Source organism: Panthera onca, chromosome E1, assembly GCF_046562875.1.
Source record: "Panthera onca isolate mPanOnc1 chromosome E1, mPanOnc1 haplotype 2, whole genome shotgun sequence".
NCBI classification, from domain to species: domain Eukaryota; kingdom Metazoa; phylum Chordata; class Mammalia; order Carnivora; family Felidae; genus Panthera; species Panthera onca.
The window spans coordinates 19,490,696-19,510,876 of NC_138352.1; the positions used below are offsets into that span (position 1 = coordinate 19,490,696).

The following is a 20,181-nucleotide window of genomic DNA, read 5'->3' on the forward strand; positions in this document are numbered from 1 at the left end:
ATAAATGCCTAGTGGTGCAATTGCCGGGTCGTAGGGTAGTTCTGTTTTTAGTTTTTTGAGGAACCTCCATACTGTTTTCCAGAGCGGCTGTACCAGCTTGCATTCCCATCTATGTTAATTTTTTAATTGGATGGATAAATGAGCAGATAGATACATGATAATATAAGAATAGTGAATGGTAATGGTGGAATCTGGGTATTGCATATATGGGATCTCCCTGTGAACTTCCTTGAACTTTGCTGTATGTTTGGAAATCGTCAGAAAAAAAATGCTAGAAAAACTAATTTCTTGAATAAGTAATGCATTCAGATAATTTGAAAATGAAAAAGTGATGGGGTGCTGGGTGACTCAGTAGGTTGAGCGTCTGACTTCGGCTCAAGTCACCATGCCATGGTTCATGGGTTCGAGCCCCACGTTGGGCTCTGTGCTGACAGCTCGGAGCCTGCTTTGGATTCTGTGTCTTCCTCTCTTTTTCTGCCCCGCCACTGCTCACACTCTGTATCTCTCTCTCTCAAAACGAAATAAACATTAAAACAAAACTTAAAAGTGAAAGTGTTGGGGCACCTGGGTGGCTGAGTCGATTAAGCGTCAGACTTTTCACTTCAGCTCAGGTCACCATCTCGTGATTGGTGAGGTTGAGCCCTGCGTCGGGCTCTGTGCTGACAGTGCGGAGCCTGTCCGTCTCCCTCTCTCTCTGTGCCTCCCCAGGTGGCGCTCTTTCTCTCTCAAAGATAAACGTTAAAAAAAGAAAACTTAAAGAAATGGTTAAGATGGTAAATTTTATGTTGTGTATGTTCTACTACAATTCTTAGAAGAGGTCACCACTGTCCTTAGTGGTTATTCCTGTGCGTTTAACTTTATATCTGCACGAGCAAATATAGACACTGACGTGTATTCCTTCCCCGCTTTTTTTTTTTTAAATCAAAAGATAGCACACTACGTGCACACGTCCGCATCTTGCTTGTCTTACTTGAACCTCCATCCTGGAGCTTTCTCCATGATCATACATGGAAAACGAGTTTTTGGACTCCAAGTTGTTGTGGGTTTTTTTTTTTTGAGAGAGAGACAGAGAGAGCACGAATGGGGGATGGCCAGAGAGAGAGAGGGAGACAGAGAATCCCAAGCAGGCTCCACACGATCAGTGCAGAGCCTGATGCGGGGCTCGAACCCACGAAACTATGAGAACATGACCTGAGCCGAAACCAAGAGTCGGACGCTTAACCGACTGAGCGACCCCGGTGCCCCTGGAATCGAAGTTTTTCGCAGTTTCCCCAGGGAATGTCAAGGGGCAGCCTGTTTGGGAACCTCTGGCCTGGGAGATGGCTGGGGTCGAGGGCGGCTTAGAGATTTGCTTCTGCCTCCAGGCTGGATGGCGGAGGACCAGAAGCTGAGGTGGCTCTTTTAGACAGTGCTCCTCTGTCCCCACCATCTACGGTGTCCGTCTGCAGCACCCCCAGGGGAGTGAGTTTTTCCTGCGGGTCCTGGGTCTCTTGCTCCCCGGAGAGACTCTGGGTGGCCAGCAGCAGGGACACTCAAAACTCAACACTCTCTGTTTCTACCCTTTCTCCACCTGCTGTGGGGACGGGGTGGGGGTGGTGAGCCGGAGCCACCCTAAGAAGATGGTCACTCCTGCCATTCTGAACCGGGGCCAACACTTTAATAAAAGTAAAAGTCACTCCAAATATCAAAGGTCAAAAAGGCTGGGCGGGGGGGGGGGGGGGGAGGAGGGGGGGGAGGTGCGGGGGACGTGAATTTGGAGCCAGAAACGGCAGGCTGCGCCCTGAGGCAGTGGTGGACGGTTGGGGGAGGTGGGGAAGGGGACGGAAAAGAGGAAGAATGGGATCAAGGGGTAAGGCAAACCTTTGCTAGGGCAGAGGCTCTTGGGCTTTATATCACTGCCCTCCGTGAAGAGACACCTGACAATGATCTTCCTCAGCTGAACATGCTCCTGTGGGCACACCTGGATCATTGACCAGGGCCTGATCAGCGATGCCGAGGGCTGTGTTGGGTCAGGAGAAGGGAAGCCATCGCATTGACTGTTCATTTTGGGCCAGTGGAGGCTGGCTCAGTCCTGGCTCTCGATGAGGGTGGAGTCATAGCAGGGGTGCAGGGCAAAGGCCGGGGGGGGGGGGGCAAGCTGGCTGTGCCCCTGTGTATGCTCATGGCAGTTGCAATTAAATGACGCCTGTGAGATAGGAGGTGGGCATCTCCTTGATTCTTGAGTGTGTGTGTGTGTGTGTGTGTGTGTGTGTGTGTACGTGATCCTTGACCTTCCTCCTGCCCCGCCTTCGCTCATGAGCCTCTTGATCGGCCTGAGGATTATGGGCGGTTGGGAAAGCCTAGCCATCCCCAGGTAAGGAGCGGAAGATCCCCTGGTCCCCAGGGAAGCCAGGGCAGAGGCCAAGGCTTTAGTGACCCCTGAAGATGCGCTGCTCCAGCCAGCATAGCCCGGCCCCTCAGGCCTCCCCAGTGAGGCCACACTCCCCACAGGGAGGCCTGGGGAGGACCCAGAATTGGGCACAGCCCTGAGGGTCTCTCCACCCCTGTGCAGTTATGAGGCCCTGACCTTGCTTCCTTCACAGCTGCCTCTGAGTCCTGCTTTGGGGTTTCAGTTTATTCGTGCGCCTGTAAATTTCCTGGGCTCACCTCCTCCCCACAAGGCTTCCCTGGGGCCTCTGAAATCTCTGTCTTACCTGTTCCCTTTGTGCCACCCCCTGGGGCTCTCCCGCATTTATGACACAGCCTGGGGCTGCTGGTAGCACAGGCGAAACCTGGGGCCTGTGAACAGAAAACAAAGATGCTCCTTGTCCGGGTTAAGGGCAGCCCCACCAGGGCACACGGCTTGGTAGGCGGAATAAGGGCCACTTTGCACTCCCAGCTCCCACCTCGGCCCTCAGCCCCCTTAGCCCGATGGCACCAGGGTCTGCAGAAGCCACAGAGTGTTTCCACAGGTCTCTCCCTGTCCCTCCCTCCCTCCGAGGACCTCTGTGGCTCCCTGCTGCCCTCAGTACAAAGCCCACACACTCAGCCTCCACACAAGGCGCTCACTGCCCTGCCCTCGCCGTCTCACGTCATGAAGCGTGGCCACAGAGGTGGCTTTCAGTTCAGATGCCTTGAAGGCCTTGGGCTATTGGAGATCTGTGATTTTTTTTCATGCTCTTTTTCTTTCTGGCTCGAATGCCTTTCTACTTCATCACTGCTGGCTCCCCAGCGGGGCCCCCATCTCCATCTTTTTTTTTTTTAATTTTTTTAATGTTTATTTATTTTTGAGACAATGTGAGAGACAGAGTGCAAGCAGCGGAGGGGCAGACAGAGGGAGACACAGAATCTGAGGCGGGCTCCAGGATCTGAGCTGTCAGCCCAGAGCCCGACGCGGGGCTCGAACTCACGAACCACGAGATCATGACCTGAGTCGAAGTCGGATGCTCAACTGACTGAGCCACTCAGGCGCCCCCCCCCCCCCCCCCCATCTCCATCTTTTAAGACCTTGAAGGAGGAGGTGATGACTCACCTCTGTAGCACGGGGTCCGGTATCATCAGAGCCCAGCAAATCAATGTTTGTTAAATGAACAAATCTACCTTCACAAGCCCCTAGCTCAAGTGTGTGGGGCTGGGGGCTGGGGCAAGGGAAGCTCGGGAAACACGGTCGTTCATCTTTCTATTCGAAACTCCTTTGGGAGCCACACCAGAGTTCCCTCCTCAGAGTCCTAATGGAGCGAGAAGCTCAACGAGGCCACCGTGGGGGTCAGAGCCATACTTTTGTTGCCAGTCAGAGCCATACTTTGTTCACCAGTGTTGTCTTTGAAAAAGGATGATCTTAGGCAGATTCTGCAGGAGCTGAGTCTGGGAAGGGAAGGAGGGAAGATGGTCTGGGCAAGGGGGAGGGACTTGTGGAGGAATGTGCCATTATCTAGCCCATTTGTCCTGGTATTTTTTGCCATGTCAGAGTGCCACACACGTACAACTGTTTACTTGATTTGTCTTGAAAAAATAAATGGAATCACATTTTAATATATAAAATATACATATAAATATATATTTAATATATACAAAATATTAAAAAGTATATTTTTAAATACATATTTTATTTTTTTTAAGTAATCTACCAGGGGAAAATGGGTGATGGACATTGAGGAGGGCACTCGTCGGGATGAGAACTGGGTGTTGTACGTAAGCAAGGAACCACGGGAAACTACCCCCAAAACCAAGAGCACACTGTTCACACTGTATGTTAGCCAATTTGACAATAAATTATATTAAAAACATTTTCTTTAAATAAAGTAATCTCTACTCCCAAAGTCAGCCTCAAACTGGCGACACCAAGATCAAGAGTCCCATGCTCTACCCACTGAGCCAGCCAGGCGCCCCTAATTATACTTCTAATAAACAGCACGTTTAATACATACTGGGAATTGGGGGGGAGGGGGGGGCGGAAGAAAGGCTCGCTTTGCAGACCGCCTGAAATGGTGCACACAGACCTTGACGCGCTGACTTGGGACGTGAGAATAAGGGATGGTGACCTGGGAGGTGGGGGACAGAGGCCTGGGATCTCACAGCAGGAAAGAAGCCACCTCAGGCTGAGCTCAAGGCTGGGTTTAAATGCTTGAGAGCCCTTTGGTCCTGAAGCCAGAGTAGGATCAACTAAAAGAATCCTAAGAGAAGGAGGCACAGAGCTTGGACGTACGTGAGGATGAAACTGGCAAGAATCGGGGTGGTGGGTGCGGACTCCGGGGCGGAGGGAGAGAAGCAGGGGTGGGGCAGCGGGCGAGGCGAGCAGGAACGCCCCAGCGCAGAGCTGCGCACCTGCAGCGCCCCTGACCTGCCTGCGCTCCCGCCCCACTGCCTCTCGCGATGGTGAAACTCACAGAACTCCCTTGCCTGTCGCCAGCCCCCGGTGCGCAGGCGCGCTCTGGGACAGGTGCCGGCAGGGAGGCTAAAGAAGCGGGGACAGAAGTTTGATCTCAGGGCCCTGAGTGGAAGGGACACTTCTTCCCACCTTCTGGGGGCTCTGGCAGCTTCAGGGGAAAGAGAGCTGGAAATGAGCCTTTCATCCCAGAACTGAAAGCCTCCCTGACATTTGAGAGCCCTCAGCGCTTGAGACAGGTAAGGCTAGAGTCAGGGACAGAGTCGGGAGTGAAAAAAAAAAAAGTATATATTTTTTCTGATTATAAAAATAGAACTACTGTTGGGGGGAAAAATGTAGAAAATTCATAAAAGGCACATGAAGAAGAAAAACATAAGCTCTACAACACCTGTCCGGATAGCCACCATAAATATTTTGGTGTTTATTCTTCCAGCCTATTTATGTATAATAATAATAAAATATATATATATATATATATATATATATATATATATATATATACCATATATGGTTATGTTAAGGTAATGATGTATTATATAATGTATAATTATAGTAAGATAATAAGTGAGATTGCATTGTATAAATACTTTTAGGGCCTGATTTTTTTTTTTTTTTTTTTTTAGTGTTAGCTTGTGGTCCCCAGTAAACATTCTTTTATACCCGTATTTATTTATTTATTTATTTATTTATTTATTTATTTATTAGAAGAGATGGAGCAGGGGAAGGGAAGGGCAGAGGCAAAGGGAAAGAGAGAGAATCTTTTTTTAACGTTTATTTATTTTTGAGACAGAGAGAGACAGAGCATGAATGGGGGAGGGTCAGAGAGAGGGAGACACAGAATCTGAAACAGGCTCCGGGCTCTGAGCTGTCAGCACAGGCGCCCGAGGCGGGGCTCGAACTCACGAACCCCGAGATCGTGACCTGAGCTGAAGTTGGCGCTCAACCGACTGAGCCACCCAGGCGCCCCAAGAGAGAGAATCTTAAGCAGGCTCCACACCCAGCATGATGACCAAGGTGGGTCTCCATCCCATGACCCTGAGATCATGACCTGAGCTGAAATCAAGAGTTGGATGCTCAGCTGACTGAGCCACCCAGGCACCCCTATGCCCTTGTTTTTAATAGATGTAGTCATTTATTTAATGTATTAATTGACATTTAAGTTGTTTCCAATTCTCTCCTAGTATAAAAAATCTCTGCACCATTTTAATTTGCAAAATCTTGGTGTTACTTCCTTAAAATAATTATTTGAAATGGAACTGATGAGTCAGAGTATAATGTAATTTTAAATACTTGTGATAAATATTGTCATATGTCCTTTCATAAATGTTATACCAGTTTAGGGCCGCCTGGGTGGCTTAACTCAGTTTGTGATCTCTTGGTTAGTGGGACCAAGCCCTGCATTGGGCTCTGTGCTGATGGCTCAGAGCCTGCTTGGGATTCTCTCTCTCCCTCTCTCTCTCTGCCCCCCCCCCCATACTTTTCTGTCTCAAAGTAAGTAAATATTTTTTTAAAATGTTATACCAGTTTAGACTCCCTCCAGCAGCATGTGGAATTGCCTCTTGTCACACTAAACTCACCTCACCTTGGTATAATTATAACTTTATCTTTACCAAAAAAAAAAAAAAAAAAAAAAGTCTTGAAATCTTCCACTTCTGTGATCACTGTCAATATCCTAGCTCAAGACACTATCAGCAACTTGTTTGGAATTCAAGATAGCCTTTTAACTTTCCTTCTTCCTTCCCCTCTCCTCCCTCACCTGGCCCCCTATGGTCTGTTTTCCACAGAAGAGTCCGAGTTATCCTTGAAAAAAAATGTGTCCTCGTTGAGTTTTGCCTCTGGTCAAGACACGGTGGCTTGTATCAGACTAGGATTCCTTTAGAGAACAATGTAAAAATTAGGTCACACACATAAGTGCCCACACCCACTCACATTCGCATGCACAGCTGTTTTAAGGCTTCAGAGAGTAGCTAACATGGGCAGAACTTAAGTAACCAGGATCCTGTAGAGAAAGAAACCACTTTGAGGTAAGGGGCATCTTCACTGCTTTCCTTAAAGAAATTCCTTAAGGAATTTGCTGATTTGCTTGGGAGGCCTTGAGGCTGAGCAGAAAATGGTGGCCTCAAATTGGAATTCAGGATCTGGCAAGAAAGAAGAATCTGGTCAATCCTCTAGGGTTTCAGTTGAGACTCCTGCGGGGCTATGACCTAGGAGTAAGGACAATCCAGACATGGGCCAGCCCATACAAAGCCTGGTAGTCTCAGTCCTGATTGGATCATATGATTTGACCCTACTCTAACTGCCTGGAAGAACGTCAACCAGAATTTATATATCTTCTGGAAAAATAACATCCTGTGGAGCCTCTACAATTTTTCATTCTACCCAGCATTCAGCATATAACAAAAATTAATGAGGAGCAGGGGGAGGAGTATGTGTGTGCACCTGGCTGGACTCAGTTGGTTAAGCACCCAACTCTTGATCTCAGCTCTGGTCTCAACTTCAGGGTTGTGAGTTCAAGCCCCATGTTGGGCTCTGTGCTGGGTGTAAAACCTACTTAAAAAAAAATTAACAGATAAGCTAGGAGACAAGACTTATAGAAACAAAAGCCAAGAGAAAAGCAGAGGATAGAACCAGATCCAAAGGAGAAAAAGATATTACTATTATTGTAATGGACTCTAATGTATTCAAGAACATAGAAGAATAACTAGAGACACTGAAAAAGTTTTTAATTTGAGTATAATTGGCACTCAATGCTACATTAACTTCAGGTGTACAGCATAGTGACTCAACTTTTTTTTTTTTTAACGTTTATTTATTTTTGAGACAGAGTGAGACAGAGCATGAACAGGGGAGGGGCAGAGAGAGAGGGAGACACAGAATCGGAAGCAGGCTCCAGGCTCTGAGCTGTCAGCACAGAGCCCGACGCGGGGCTCGAACTCACGGACCATGAGATCATGACCTGAGCTGAAGTCGGACGCTTAACCGACCAAGCCACCCAGGCGCCCCAGTGACTCAACTTTTCTATATGTTATGTTATGCTATGCTCAGCACAAGTATAGCTACTGCCTCTTACCATATGATGCTAGTACAATATCATTGTCTATATTCCCTATGCTATGCCTTTTATTCCCGTGACTTATTCACCTCATAACTGGAAGCCTGAACCTCCCACTCCCCTTCATCCACTTTGCCCATCCCCCTACAAATAGTTTTTAAAAAGAGCCAAGTGGAAATTCTGAAACTGCAAAATACTATTACTGAAATAAAAAACTCTATAGATGGGTTTCACAGCAGATTAGATACAACAGAAGAGAGGATTAGGATATGGAAAGATAGGTCAGTAGAAAATATATCGTCTGAAGTATGGAGTAGGGGAAAAGGTTGGAAAATAAGGAAATATGAAATATGGTATAGAGGTCTAAATACATTTCCCTGGAGTCATTCAAGTAAAGGATAGCGAGTGACTGGTTCAGAAGCAGTAGTTCAAGAGTTACCGATTACAAATTTTATAATATTAATGAAAGACATTAAACCACAGATTCAGGAAACAACAACCCTCAAGCAAAATAAATACCAAAAAATCCCCCCATAGGCACAGTGTAGTCAAACTTCTGAAAACAGAAGAAAAGAGAATTTTAAAAAATTGGCTGACAGAAAGAAGCCACATTACGTGTAGAGGAGTGATAACAATACTGAGAGCTCATTTTCAAGATAAATGGTGGGATCCAGGAGACAGTGGAAGTCAAGGCCACACATGGTCTGTGTGCCTCAGGAGTGAGCAAAAGGCTACATGGTATAATCTTTAAATGACTGAAAGAAATAGCTGCCAATCTAGGATTTTATATAGAGAAAAATATTCTTCAAAAATGAAGGTGGAACAGAGAGGTTTACAAATGAAACCAGGGAGAGAAAATGTTCCCAATGGGAACAAAGAATGAAGGAATGAATGAATGACAAAAGGTAACTGCATTGGATATATACGTGAATATTGGCTGTATAGAAAAATAATATCTTAAGAGTTTAAAAATATGTGAAGCATTAAAATACTTGACAATAATAACCAGAAGGCAGGAGGGGGGTAGGTGGAGCTCAATTGTAAGATTCTTGCACTATCTGGGGAGTGGTAAACATAGAAGTTATGGTAGATTAATATTTCAAAGAGGCACATAATTTTTTAAACAACAGTCATTTTTTTTAATGTTTATTTTATTTTATTTTATTTTATTTTATTTTTTGAAGGAGAGAGAGAGAGAGAGGCAGAGTGTGACTGGGGGAGGGGCAGAGAGAGAGGGAGACACAGAATCCGAAGCAGGCTCCAGGCTCTGAGCTGTCAGCACAGAGCCCGACGCGGGGCTCGAACTCACGGACCGCGAGATCATGACCTGAACGGAAGTTGGATGCTCAACCAACTGAGCCATCCAGGCTCCCCCACATAATCTCTTGATAACCATTAAAGGAATGGTAAAAGAATGTGTAATTATGAAGCTAATGGGGAAAATAGAATAATTTTTAAAATCAAATTTAAAAGAATAGAAGTAGAGATGTTTCTTAAAAATGCCCTTGCCTATTTGTATTTCTTCTGCTATGAACTTATCTATACCTTTTGCTGGTTTCTAGTTGGATGCTTTCCTTTTCTTATTTGTTTTAGATGGATGTAAGTATACGTAAATAGACATATGTCCATGTGGATGTTGCAAATACTTTCTGATAGGGATCAGTTTTTTTTTTAAATTTTTAATGTTTACTTATTTTTGAGACACACACATACACATACACACATACACATACACACATACACACATACACACATACGCACATACACAGAGCATGAGCAGAGAGATGGAGACACAGAATCCAAAGCAGGCTCCAGGCTCTGAGCTGTCAGCACAGAGCCTCACGTGGGGCTTGAACCCACGAACCGTGACATCATGACCTGAGCTGAAGTTGGACACCCAACCGACTGAGCCACCCAGGCACCCCTGGTAGGGATCCATTTTAAATCTTTATGCCTTGGTTGGAACACTAAGTGCCTGGTTTGACCCTTTGCTTTAATGTTAATGAGATAAGGAATGTTTGGTTGAAGTCATACACTTTTCTCCCAATAGGAGCTCAAGAAATGCCTATTGAGCTGAACTGAATTGAGGTCAAGGAACTACTCAAGCGTGGGGTACCACATTATCGTTTATAGAAGAACAGGTTATCTGGACCAGTAACAGAAATAGTGAATGGTGGATGCTGAAGGCCAGAGAAGGAGCAGGAATAAACCAGGCTGGCAAGGACGATGAGAATCCCAGAGACAGCTCAACCCGCAGCAGACCCTGAGCTGCGGCTCTCTGGAGGGGGATGAAACGTATCATGAAAAGCTAAACACAACCAGCAGGTGGCACTCTAAAGATGTGTTGTTGCCATCCAGACTTGGAGGGCCAAGATCTTGCTTGAGCACCTAGGAAGTGGAAACTGAGGCAGGGGGAGCCTTGAGCCCTAACGTTTTGGCTCTGTGCTTCCTCCAGCGGTGAATCCCCCAAGATCAAGAGCCCCGTAAGGGTGTTGTTTCCCCCCCCCCTCCCCATATGTTTGCTTTCTCTGTGGCTGTATAGTGCCACCTGTTCAATTCAATTTAGAGTGCTGTGGGTTGAAAACTTTGATAAACCAACTAACTGGTTCCCTTGTGAAAATACAAGTTTTTTTTTTTTTTAATTTAAGATTTTATTTGTTTTATTTTTATTTATTTTTTCTTAAAAAAATTTATTTTATTTTATTATCTTTTAAATATCAAATTTATCATCAAATTGGTTTCCATACAGCACCCAGTGCTCATCCCAAAATATTTTTATTTTTTTAAATGTTTATTTTTGAGAGAGAGAGAGAGAGAGAGAGAGAGAGAGACACAGACTCTGAAGCAGGCTCCAGGCTCTGAGCTGTCAGCACAGTGCCTGATGGGGGCCTCGAACTCACGAACCACGAGATCGTGACCTGAGCCGAAGTCGGATGCCCAACCAACGGAGCCACCCAGGCGCCCCCTAAGATTTTATTTTTAAGTAATCTCTACACCCAAAGTGGGGCTCAAACTTACACCCTGAAGAGAGTTTCATGCTCTAGTAACTGAGTCAGCCAGGCACCCCATGAGTTTTGATTCAGTAGGGCTGGCCCGGGACCCGAGGTCCTGCATTTCTAACCAGCTCCCTGGCGATGACTCATGTTCAGTAGTTTTAACGTTTTGAACACACTGCCTGCAAGGTCCCATTTCTGTGCCACGTGGGAGGTGGGAGAGGAGCAAACCTTGGCTCTGTCCTCAGAGTTTACAGCCTCCTAGAATGAAATGTCATTGAAATGTCTGCAACGCAAGTTTGAGTGTGAGTCCACTTACTGTGTGACCTTAGGCAAGCTGTGTGGCCTCTTTGGGTCTCAGTTTCCTCGTCTGTACAATGGGAAGAGGGGTGCTTGGCTGGCTCAGCCGGAAGAGCATGCAACTCTTGATCTCAAGGTTGGAAGTTCAAGTCCCATGTTGGGCGGAGAGATTATTTAAAAATAGCAACTTAAAAAAATGGGAAGAGGGGCACCTGGGTGGCTCAGTTGGTTAAGTGACCGACTTTGGCTCAGGTCATGATCTCACGGTTCGTGGGTTCGAGCCCCACGTCGGGCTCTGTGCTGAACACTTGCTCTGAGCCTGGAGCCTTCTTTAGATTCTGTGTCTCCTTATCTCTCTGCCCCTCCCCTGCTCCTGCTTTGTCTCTCTTTCCCTCTCAAAGATAAATAAATTTAAAAAAAAGAATAAGCTAGGTGGGCACCCTGGGGAGTGGTACATGGGAGGGGGTAATCTTGAAGAAGGTGTCATCATCTGAAAAGAAGGAGTTTTGGGAGGTGGGGACAGAGAGCTGGGAGGAGGGCTGGTCTCCTGATCTGGTGACAAGCCTAAGAATTGCTTTTGAGGGGGATTTGAGCATTACTTCGGGCTCAGCAGGGATCCTTCTGGAAATGGATAGGGTGGGTAGGAGCTAGACTTCCTGGCACATCAAGCTTTGGTTTATTGCCCCATTTCACATCTTTAGGGCTTTCGGGGGTTGTGAGAGAGGCGCTAAGAGGAGCCAAGGCTTACCCTGGTCCTGCCCTCATGTAGGGCTTTGCCACAGCCTCCTGCCCACTGGTGTGGGGTCCTCAGCCCAGGCTCCTGAGTTTGCCTGCGCACTTTAAACACGGTGTTGTTTCCATAGCATCTGGAAGATTCGCGACATTTATGGATTAACTTCTAGCGTTCTGCTGAATGTTCCTGGGGATACAGAGACAGATCTGTGCAGCCTCTACGCTCACTGGGTGACCCCGGGGAGGTCACACATCACCCCGGGAAAGGAATGGTCAGTGTAGGGCCTCAGTAGCGATTCTTAAAAATGATGCAGAGGGGCATCTGGGTGGCTCATTCGGTTGAGCATCCGATTCTTGATTTTGGCTCAGGTCATGATACCACGGTTTGCGAGACTGAGCCCCGTGTTGGGCTCTGCGCTGACAGCACAGAGCCCGCTTGGGATGCTCTGTCTCTCTGCCCCTCCCCTGCTCTCTCTCTCTCTCTGTCTCAAAACAAATACATAAACAATTAAAAAAAAAAAGTGCTTCTCCCATATGGTGCGACTAAATGATACGTGAGGCCTGCAGGCAGCATTCAGGGTGAGTCCCCAGACCAGGGGTGGTCTGATCTGGTCCTGATTGAGGAGTGGGGGCAGGTCTGGAGAGGCAGAGAGGAGGAAGGACACCAGCACCCACTGAAGGGACTCCAGGGGGACATACGTGAAGCCCGCTGCACACATGACCTGTGAGGCCAGCCCTGGAATCACCCGCATTTCGTAGATGGGGAAAGTGAGACTCGGACCCCCAAGTCTGACTTCACCCTCTCCCGTGTTCTGTACGTCTCCCGTCCTTCGTGAGTGCCAGCCTTTCCCCTGCCCTTCCGGTCCCGTCCAAACACGGGGACGGGGGCGTGCATGCGTGTGTAGTGAAAATGGGGAGCCGTGAAAAAGTGTGGCCGGGGAGGTAAGTGAGGCTTGATCTCTCTCTCCCCTTCCTCAGAGGCCAGGGAAGGTGGAAGGGTCGCCTCACTTCCAGACGCCAGGCCCCAGCCTTCAGGCCACAACCCACTTCCTGTGCCCGTGTGCCTCTGTCAAAAGGTGATTCTCACGCTTCCTGTTGACTTCCGCTTTGTTTCAGCGGGTCCAGCCGCCCCCCCCCCCCCCCCCCCCCCCCGCAGCGTGCTGCTCTTGGTCTGATCGGTGAGCCCTGGGACACAGGACCAGGTACCATCCTGCTACTGGGAGGGTAGGGCGCGCGAGGCGGGGTGGGAGAGTGTGATGGGAGAAGTTCTGGGCCAGGCGAGGGTGGACCCGAGAGACACCGGGGCCAAGGGGTCCTGATGGTCTGAGGACCCTCTTTGTCCATGTTTGGGGGGCGGGGAGCTGTCAAAGGCTGAGGTCAGTATGTGAAGCTGGTTATTTCTCTGGCCGTGACGCGAGAGTTTTGCTTGGGTGGCTTCCTGAAACCACACTGCCTGTCCATGTCTCCCCAAGATCCCTTGATTTGTTTTTCTATTTCCTGGGCTGCCCGGGTAGCTTCTTCCTGGGGTGCAGAGAGAGTTTCCGGGGTTCAGACAGGTTTATCTGGGACTGACTGAGACACGGTCCCTGTGATGCTTAAAAATCACACTGAGCTGACCAAGTTAGGAGATTGCCACGAATCCTGGCTCCTTGTCTCACTCATGGGTAGATTTCTCCGAGCCCATGAGCCTGTTTTCTCGTCTACGGAATGACACGGTGTCTCTATTTTGTGGGATTTCTGTGATGCTGAAGCAGGACGATGATGACGAAAGTGTTTTGTAAACTGTAAGATGATATCTTTCAGGACATGAGGTTACTTTTAGGTCGTTTTTTTTTTTTTTTTTTTTTAATTTTAAAGTTTATTTATTATGAAAGAGAGTGCAAGCAGGGGAAAGTGAGAGAGAGAGAGAGAGGGAGAGAGAGAGAGAGAGAGAGAGAGAGAGAGAGAGAGGGAATCCCAAGCAGGCTACATGTTGTCAGCACAGCACAGAGCCCGACTTGGGGCTCAAACCCACAAATCATGGGATCATGACCTGAGCAGAAATCACAAGGCAGACACTTTACTGACTGAGCCACCGAGATGCCCCTACTTTTATTTCATTTTCTAAATGGAGCTAGACCTTTTTTTTTTTTTTAAACTGGTATGATAGTTGCTATAAACCCCAATAATACAGAGAAAGTGAAAGTTTTTGCATGATTCCATCCCCAAAGATGACTATGGACATTTTTGGCGTATAGATTTCTAGACTAAAAAAAATTAAAAAACAATTTTAATGTTTATTCTTGAGAGAAGAGAATGCAAGCAGGGGAGGGGCAGAGAGAGAGGGAGACAAAGAATCCAAAGCTGGCTTCAGGCTGTGAGCTGTCAGTACAGAGCCTGATGCAAGGGCTCAAACCCACAAACCCATGACCTGAGCTGAAGTTGGACACTCAACCAACTGAGCCACCCAGGCACCCCTTTCACACAGTTCTCAATTGAGTTTTTGTTTTTGTTGTTGTTGTTGTTGTTGTTCAGTTATAGGAGTTCTTATATTCTATATTCTGGAAATTAACTAGACTTCTACAATAAATATTTCTTATGTCCAACTCTACTTACTATCCTTTAACCTTTTCTCCTTTAATAATATCACTTGAGTATCATCTCATGTTAGTTTAAAAAAAAATTTTTTTTAACATTTATTTAGTTTTGAAAGACAGAGCACTAGAGTCAGGGAGGGGCAGAGAGGGACTGGGAGACACAGAATCTGAAACAGGCTCCAGGCTCTGAGCTGTCAGCACAGAGCCTGATTCTGGGCTCGAACCCACAAGCCACGAGATCATGACTTGAGCCAAATTCGGATGCTCAACCGACTGAGCCACCCAGGTACCCCTCATGTTAGTTTATAAATATCTATCTTGTCTGTCTTTTTTTAATGTTTATTTAATTATTTTGAACGAGGAAGACAGAGTGTGTATGTGGGGAGGGAGAGATAATGAGGGAGAGAGAGAATCCCAAGTAGGTTCTGTGCTGTCAGCACAGAGACTGATGCATGGCTCTATCCCAGGAACCCATGACCTGAGCCGAAATCAGGAGTCAGACACTTAACCACCTGAGCCACCCGGGCGCCCCTCTAGCTTGTCTTTCTTAACAGCCGTGTAGTATTCCAGTGTGTGGACATACCATAATTTATTAACTCAGTCTCTACCAATGGATGTTTAGGCTATTTCCTCTTTATTGGTATAATAAGAAATAATTCTCCAGTAACCACCATTGAGCATACATCTTTGCATATTAGCCCTATTATTTCCTTAGTATAAATTCTTACAAATTGACTGCTGGATGAAAGGTTATGCATATATTTAGTCTTAATTCATTCATCCAAATTCCTCTAATAAATGTCATACTTTTTATTTATTTAAATTTTTTTTATTAAAGCCGCACAATAAAAAAAAAAAATAGCATTTCCCTGTCTCATCTTCCCACTCCCAAGTTCTCCCTACCAGACATAAACACTAGCAATTATTTTTGTTGTTTCTAAAGTGCTTGTATGGCTGTTCTTTTTTTCTACTGTAGTCATTATTTATTTATTACGAAAGGTAAGGATACATCACCCTATCTATATCATTGCTCCCACATCTTCCTGGTATGGTTATATCACAAATTTTGGTTAAGTCAGTGTTCAGTTTACATTATAGAAGTATGTTATGCTATAACTCTGTAAGTATTGTTCTCAGAGCTATCTAGTTTATTGTTACTATTTCCTTCCTTTTGTTTAATTTCTCTCCCCTGGAGTTGACGGTTGCTTCAGTTTTTTGTTTTCTTAGTTTTTACGTATGTATCACTGATTCCCCTCCAACAGGGCTTTTACATTTTCTCATTAGGAACAGACACATCAGATCATCTCTGTTGCCATCTTTTTTTAAACTGCATATTTTAGTTTCAACCCTCATTTAAAAAAAAAGGTTCTTGTCTTGCTCCTTTTTTGTAGCACCATGTTCTTGTTTTATGGATGTGATGATATCTTTATTTCTCTGAAGATATTAAAGTCTTTCTTTTTTGGGGTTCTGGGGTGTCTCCGTCAGTTAAGCATCCAACTTTGGCTCAGGTCATGATCTCACAGTTGGTGGGTTCAAGCCCCACATTGGGCTCTGTGCTGACAGCTCAGAGCCTGGAACCTGCTTTGAATTCTGTCTCTCCCTCTCTCTCTCTCTGCCTCTCTCTCTCTCTCTCTCTCAAAAATAAGTAAACATTAAAGGTAAGGATAAATTTTCTTTTTCTGTTTTAGCTCTGCTCCCTCCATTGTATCTACTACTCCTGTTTCCTTTGTGTGATTTTGTTCTATCTTTTATATTGGAGGCTTTTTCAAATGTTTGCGGGCTCCTTGCTAAATGTTCATTTTTATGATCAAGGAACTAGAAGCTGATTGGAGGCTCCGTGTGGGTGTGGGGGGAGGGATTGGGTGGAGGATCCCGTTGGCTGTTGGGCCTCTCCCTGAGGCAATCTGGTGGGCAGACCAGGTGCTGTGGTTGGGAGACCTCTCTGGAGCCAGTTGGGTTCTGTTGAGAGAGAGTCTCTGATCTCCTGCCTGGAGGATACAAGCTAGGCTGTAGGCATTCTTGGGGGGCTGTCAGGGGAAGGAAGCTGGGATCTCATCATTCAATATGCAGCCTTTGAAGGATCTGCCCTCCCTCTATCTCCCTTCTCTTTGTGGTATGGTGACTAAGCCTTGCCCTCTGGTCTGGAGCTTCTCTGGTTTAGTTTCTCCAGAGAATAAATGTCCTCCTCCTGCTAGGGTGGGAAAGATAAACACCTTGGCTTATCAATTGCCTGGGCTGTGAAATCAGCCTCTGAGTGTTTTGTAAACACGCTGTACTTTCAACAGATCTTCCTGTTTTTAGCCCCACCCCACACCACCTTCTGACATAAGCTGTCACCTCCAATTCTTGAGCCTGTCGGTAGGACAGAGGCACAACACTGCTTGCTTCTGGTTGGCATTCAGTTTCCAGACTTCTCTGATCCACTCCAACGGCTACCACTCACCAATCTACCTTCCATCTCCCCAGATTCTGGTAACATCTTGTGTCCACCGTTGTCTTCTCTTCTGTGCACTGTCCTGCTGTCCTGGTGGATTTCTGCCTTTTAGGATTCTTGTCCTGTCTTTGTTGTGGTGTTTCAAGAGGAAGTAAAGATACAAGTATTCAATCCATCCTGGTAACTGTGATAGTTATATTTGCACTCTGACCAGTGTTGTGCAAGAGCATTGGCTTTCTCATACTTTTTTTTTTTTTTTTATTTGAGAGACAGCACACATGAGTGGGGGTGAGGGGAAGAGGGAGACAGAGAGAAAGAATCTTAGCCCCATGTGGGGCTTGATCCCACGACACTGGGATCATGACCTGAGCTGAAATCAAGAGCTAGACACTCAACTGACTGAGCCCACTCAGGCACCCTGGCTTTCTCATACTGTTAGCAGCACTGAGTATTATCATTTATTTTATCTTATTATTATTTTTTTAAACATTTTTTTAAAGTTTATTTTATTTTTGAGAGAGTGAGCGAGTACAAGTTGGGGAGGGGCAGAGAGAGAGGGAGACACAGAATCCGAAGCAGGCTCCGGGCTCCGAGCTGTCAGCACAGAACCTGACACGGGGCTCGAACCCACAAACTGTGAGATCATGACCTGAGCCGAAGTTGGATGCTTCACAGACTGAGCCACCCGGGCTCCCACATTATCATTTCTTTTACAGTTTTCTAATCTGATTAGCAGAAAGTTATATCTCATTGTTATTCTAATTTTTAATGGTATTTTCCCCTTCCTTGGATTAAGAAAGTAATCTGTATTTGCTGTAGAAAATTTGGAAATTACAGGTATGCACAAAAAAGAAAATATAAATCAATTTTTCTATAGCCATGTACTTACAAAAATAAAAGCAGAGTCATCTTAATTTGTAGTCATGCTTTTGACTTACTAATCCTAATTTGTCCTCATATTATGATAGTTGTTCCATGACGTCATCGTTAGTGGTAACATGATATTCCATTGTGTGGATATATTTTTATTTTATTTTGGGAGGAATTTTATTTTATTTTATTTTATTTTATTTTATTTTATTTCATTTCATTTCATTTCATTTCATTTCATTTCATTTCATTTCATTTCATTTTATTTTAGAGACAGAGTGCGCATTGAGTGGGGGAGAGAGAGAGGGAATCCTAAGCAGGTTCCCTGTTAGCTGTGTGTCCTCGGGCAGGTTGCCCAGCCTTTTTGGTTCTCCACTCTTCCTCCTCATCTCAGGTGGATTTCTTCGTTCTCTCGTGTCTTCAGAGGCTCTATGAATACAGACTTTGTCATGCCTGCCCTGTGATCCGGACAAGTTGCTTAACTTCTCTGAGACTTGGTTTTCTCATCTGTAAAGTGGGGACACGAAGAGCTACTTCACAGAGTTGCTGTGAATGGATGTTTGGCGGGTACTTATCACAGGGCCTGTCCCATACTGAGTATCCAATAAATGAAAGCTATTTTTATTGTTTCTTGCACGCCGATTGTTATGTAAGAGGAGAGTAATTATATCATCCCACGCTGTGCGTATGGAAAGCAATGCTGTCTTCTCTAAAGTGGTTTTTGAGGTCCAGCCTGCAGCTGGGACAGACTCCAGGGAGCGCAGTCCAAGGTCACCACTGGCCACTGACCTCCGTTTTCAGCTCATTCTTCCTCGGCGCTTGGGTGCTGTCCAAATGTGCACCAAGTTAACACGCAGCTGTTTAACACAGATGAATAGGATGCCAGGAATGTTGGTCGACAGGGGAAGCCATAGGACGCTCCACTTTCTAAATATAAAATACCCAGGAGTGTAACCGAAGGGGACCTGAGTATTAGACGATATGAATCACCAATGTGGGAGTGCTATTCAGAAAACGTTGACATGCTTTCAAGTTGCGATTAATGAGCACGGAGACGGGGGAGAGAGGTTGTGGGTGTTGCTGAAATTTTGCTCTTTGCTGCTGTGCGCTCTTGGACAAATCACCCTCTTCTGTAAAGCCAGCAGGCCGGATTCTATTTTTGTCCCCTGACGGGTGGGCTTTGTACGACTGGTGGCCTGCAAAGTGATGTTATATGGTACAGACACAGACACTTGGTATTTTATCTTATTTTTTTATTTTTAATTTTTTTAATGTTTATTTTTGAGGGAGAGAGAGAAAGAGAGAGAGAGCACAAGCAGGGGAGGGGCAGAGAGGGAGAGGGAGACACAGAATTGGAAGCAGGCTCCAGGCTCTGAGCTGTCAGCACAGAGCCCGCCGCGGGGCTCGAACTCATGAACCGTGAGATCATGACCCGAGCCGAAGTCAGAGAACATGGTTTGTGGCAGCTAGAAAAACAGTGCCCCAAAGCTGTCCACATCCTTAACCTCCAGAGCCCGTGACTGTGTTACCTTCTAGGGCGAAAAGGGCCTTGCAGATGTGGGTAAGGCTTTTGAAAAGGGAGATTATTCTGGGATATCTGGGTGGGTCACACGGAATGGAAAGAGTCCTCAGGAGAGCAAGCCGTGTGTGTGTGTGTGTGTGTGTGTGTGTGTGTGTGGCAAAATCAGACAATGTGACACCAGAAACAGCTGCTGGAGGAGACGGTCAAGAGCTCAGAAGCCCTGAGGTCTCTAGAAGCTGGGAGTGGCCAGAACCCATGCTCCCCTGGAGCCTCCAGCAGGAACCAGCCCCTGCCGACACGTTGACACGTTGATTGCCTCCTGTAGGTCCCATTTTGGGCAAGAACTGTAGGAGAGCACACGCACTTGTGTTGTTTTAAGCCACAGAAGGCTTGTGGTAATTAGTGGCAGCGGCCACAGGAGACGAAAACACCAGACTTTAGATAGTTCTTTCGGCAAGTTCAGGGACTCCCCAGGGCATCGCAAAGGAGCGTGACAAGAATACGACCTGCCCCCACTGACCTAGGAATGACTGTAGAGCAGACTGGCCAAGGAGAGGCAGAGACCTCAGGTCCCCCAGAGAGGGTGGTTGGGACCTCCATCCTGACTCTCAGGCACTGACAGCAAGTATCATCGGGTTCAACCTGCTCGTTTTACAGAGGAAGAAACTGAGGCTCCGAGAAGGGAAGTAATGAGCAAAATCAAATGTGATGGGGCTGATTTGGCCAAGAGGAATACGTTCCTGAATTCCTAAGGCGGTGGTTGGGAAGGGCTCCAGGCAGAGGCTGACTGGGCTCTCACACCAGGGTGGGGAGCCCTGAGGAGGGGCGGGGCCTCCCC

The 20,181-nt window shown here is 46.4% G+C and overlaps 1 protein-coding gene across 2 annotated transcripts in view; it reads left to right on the forward strand.

Annotated features, from left to right (window-relative positions):
• Positions 1 to 13,075: 13,075 nt before the first annotated feature.
• The window catches only part of NDEL1 (nudE neurodevelopment protein 1 like 1), a 90,396-nt gene continuing 83,290 nt past the window's right edge, over positions 13,076 to 20,181 (forward strand). The window contains exon 1 of one of the 2 annotated variants that reach the window (XM_078437776.2): positions 13,076 to 13,143. The gene's annotated coding sequence lies outside the window, so the exon portion shown is untranslated. Of the gene's footprint in view, positions 13,144 to 16,414; positions 16,990 to 20,181 lie in introns of those variants that run through there. The other variant, XM_078437775.2, reaches the window with a different exon arrangement.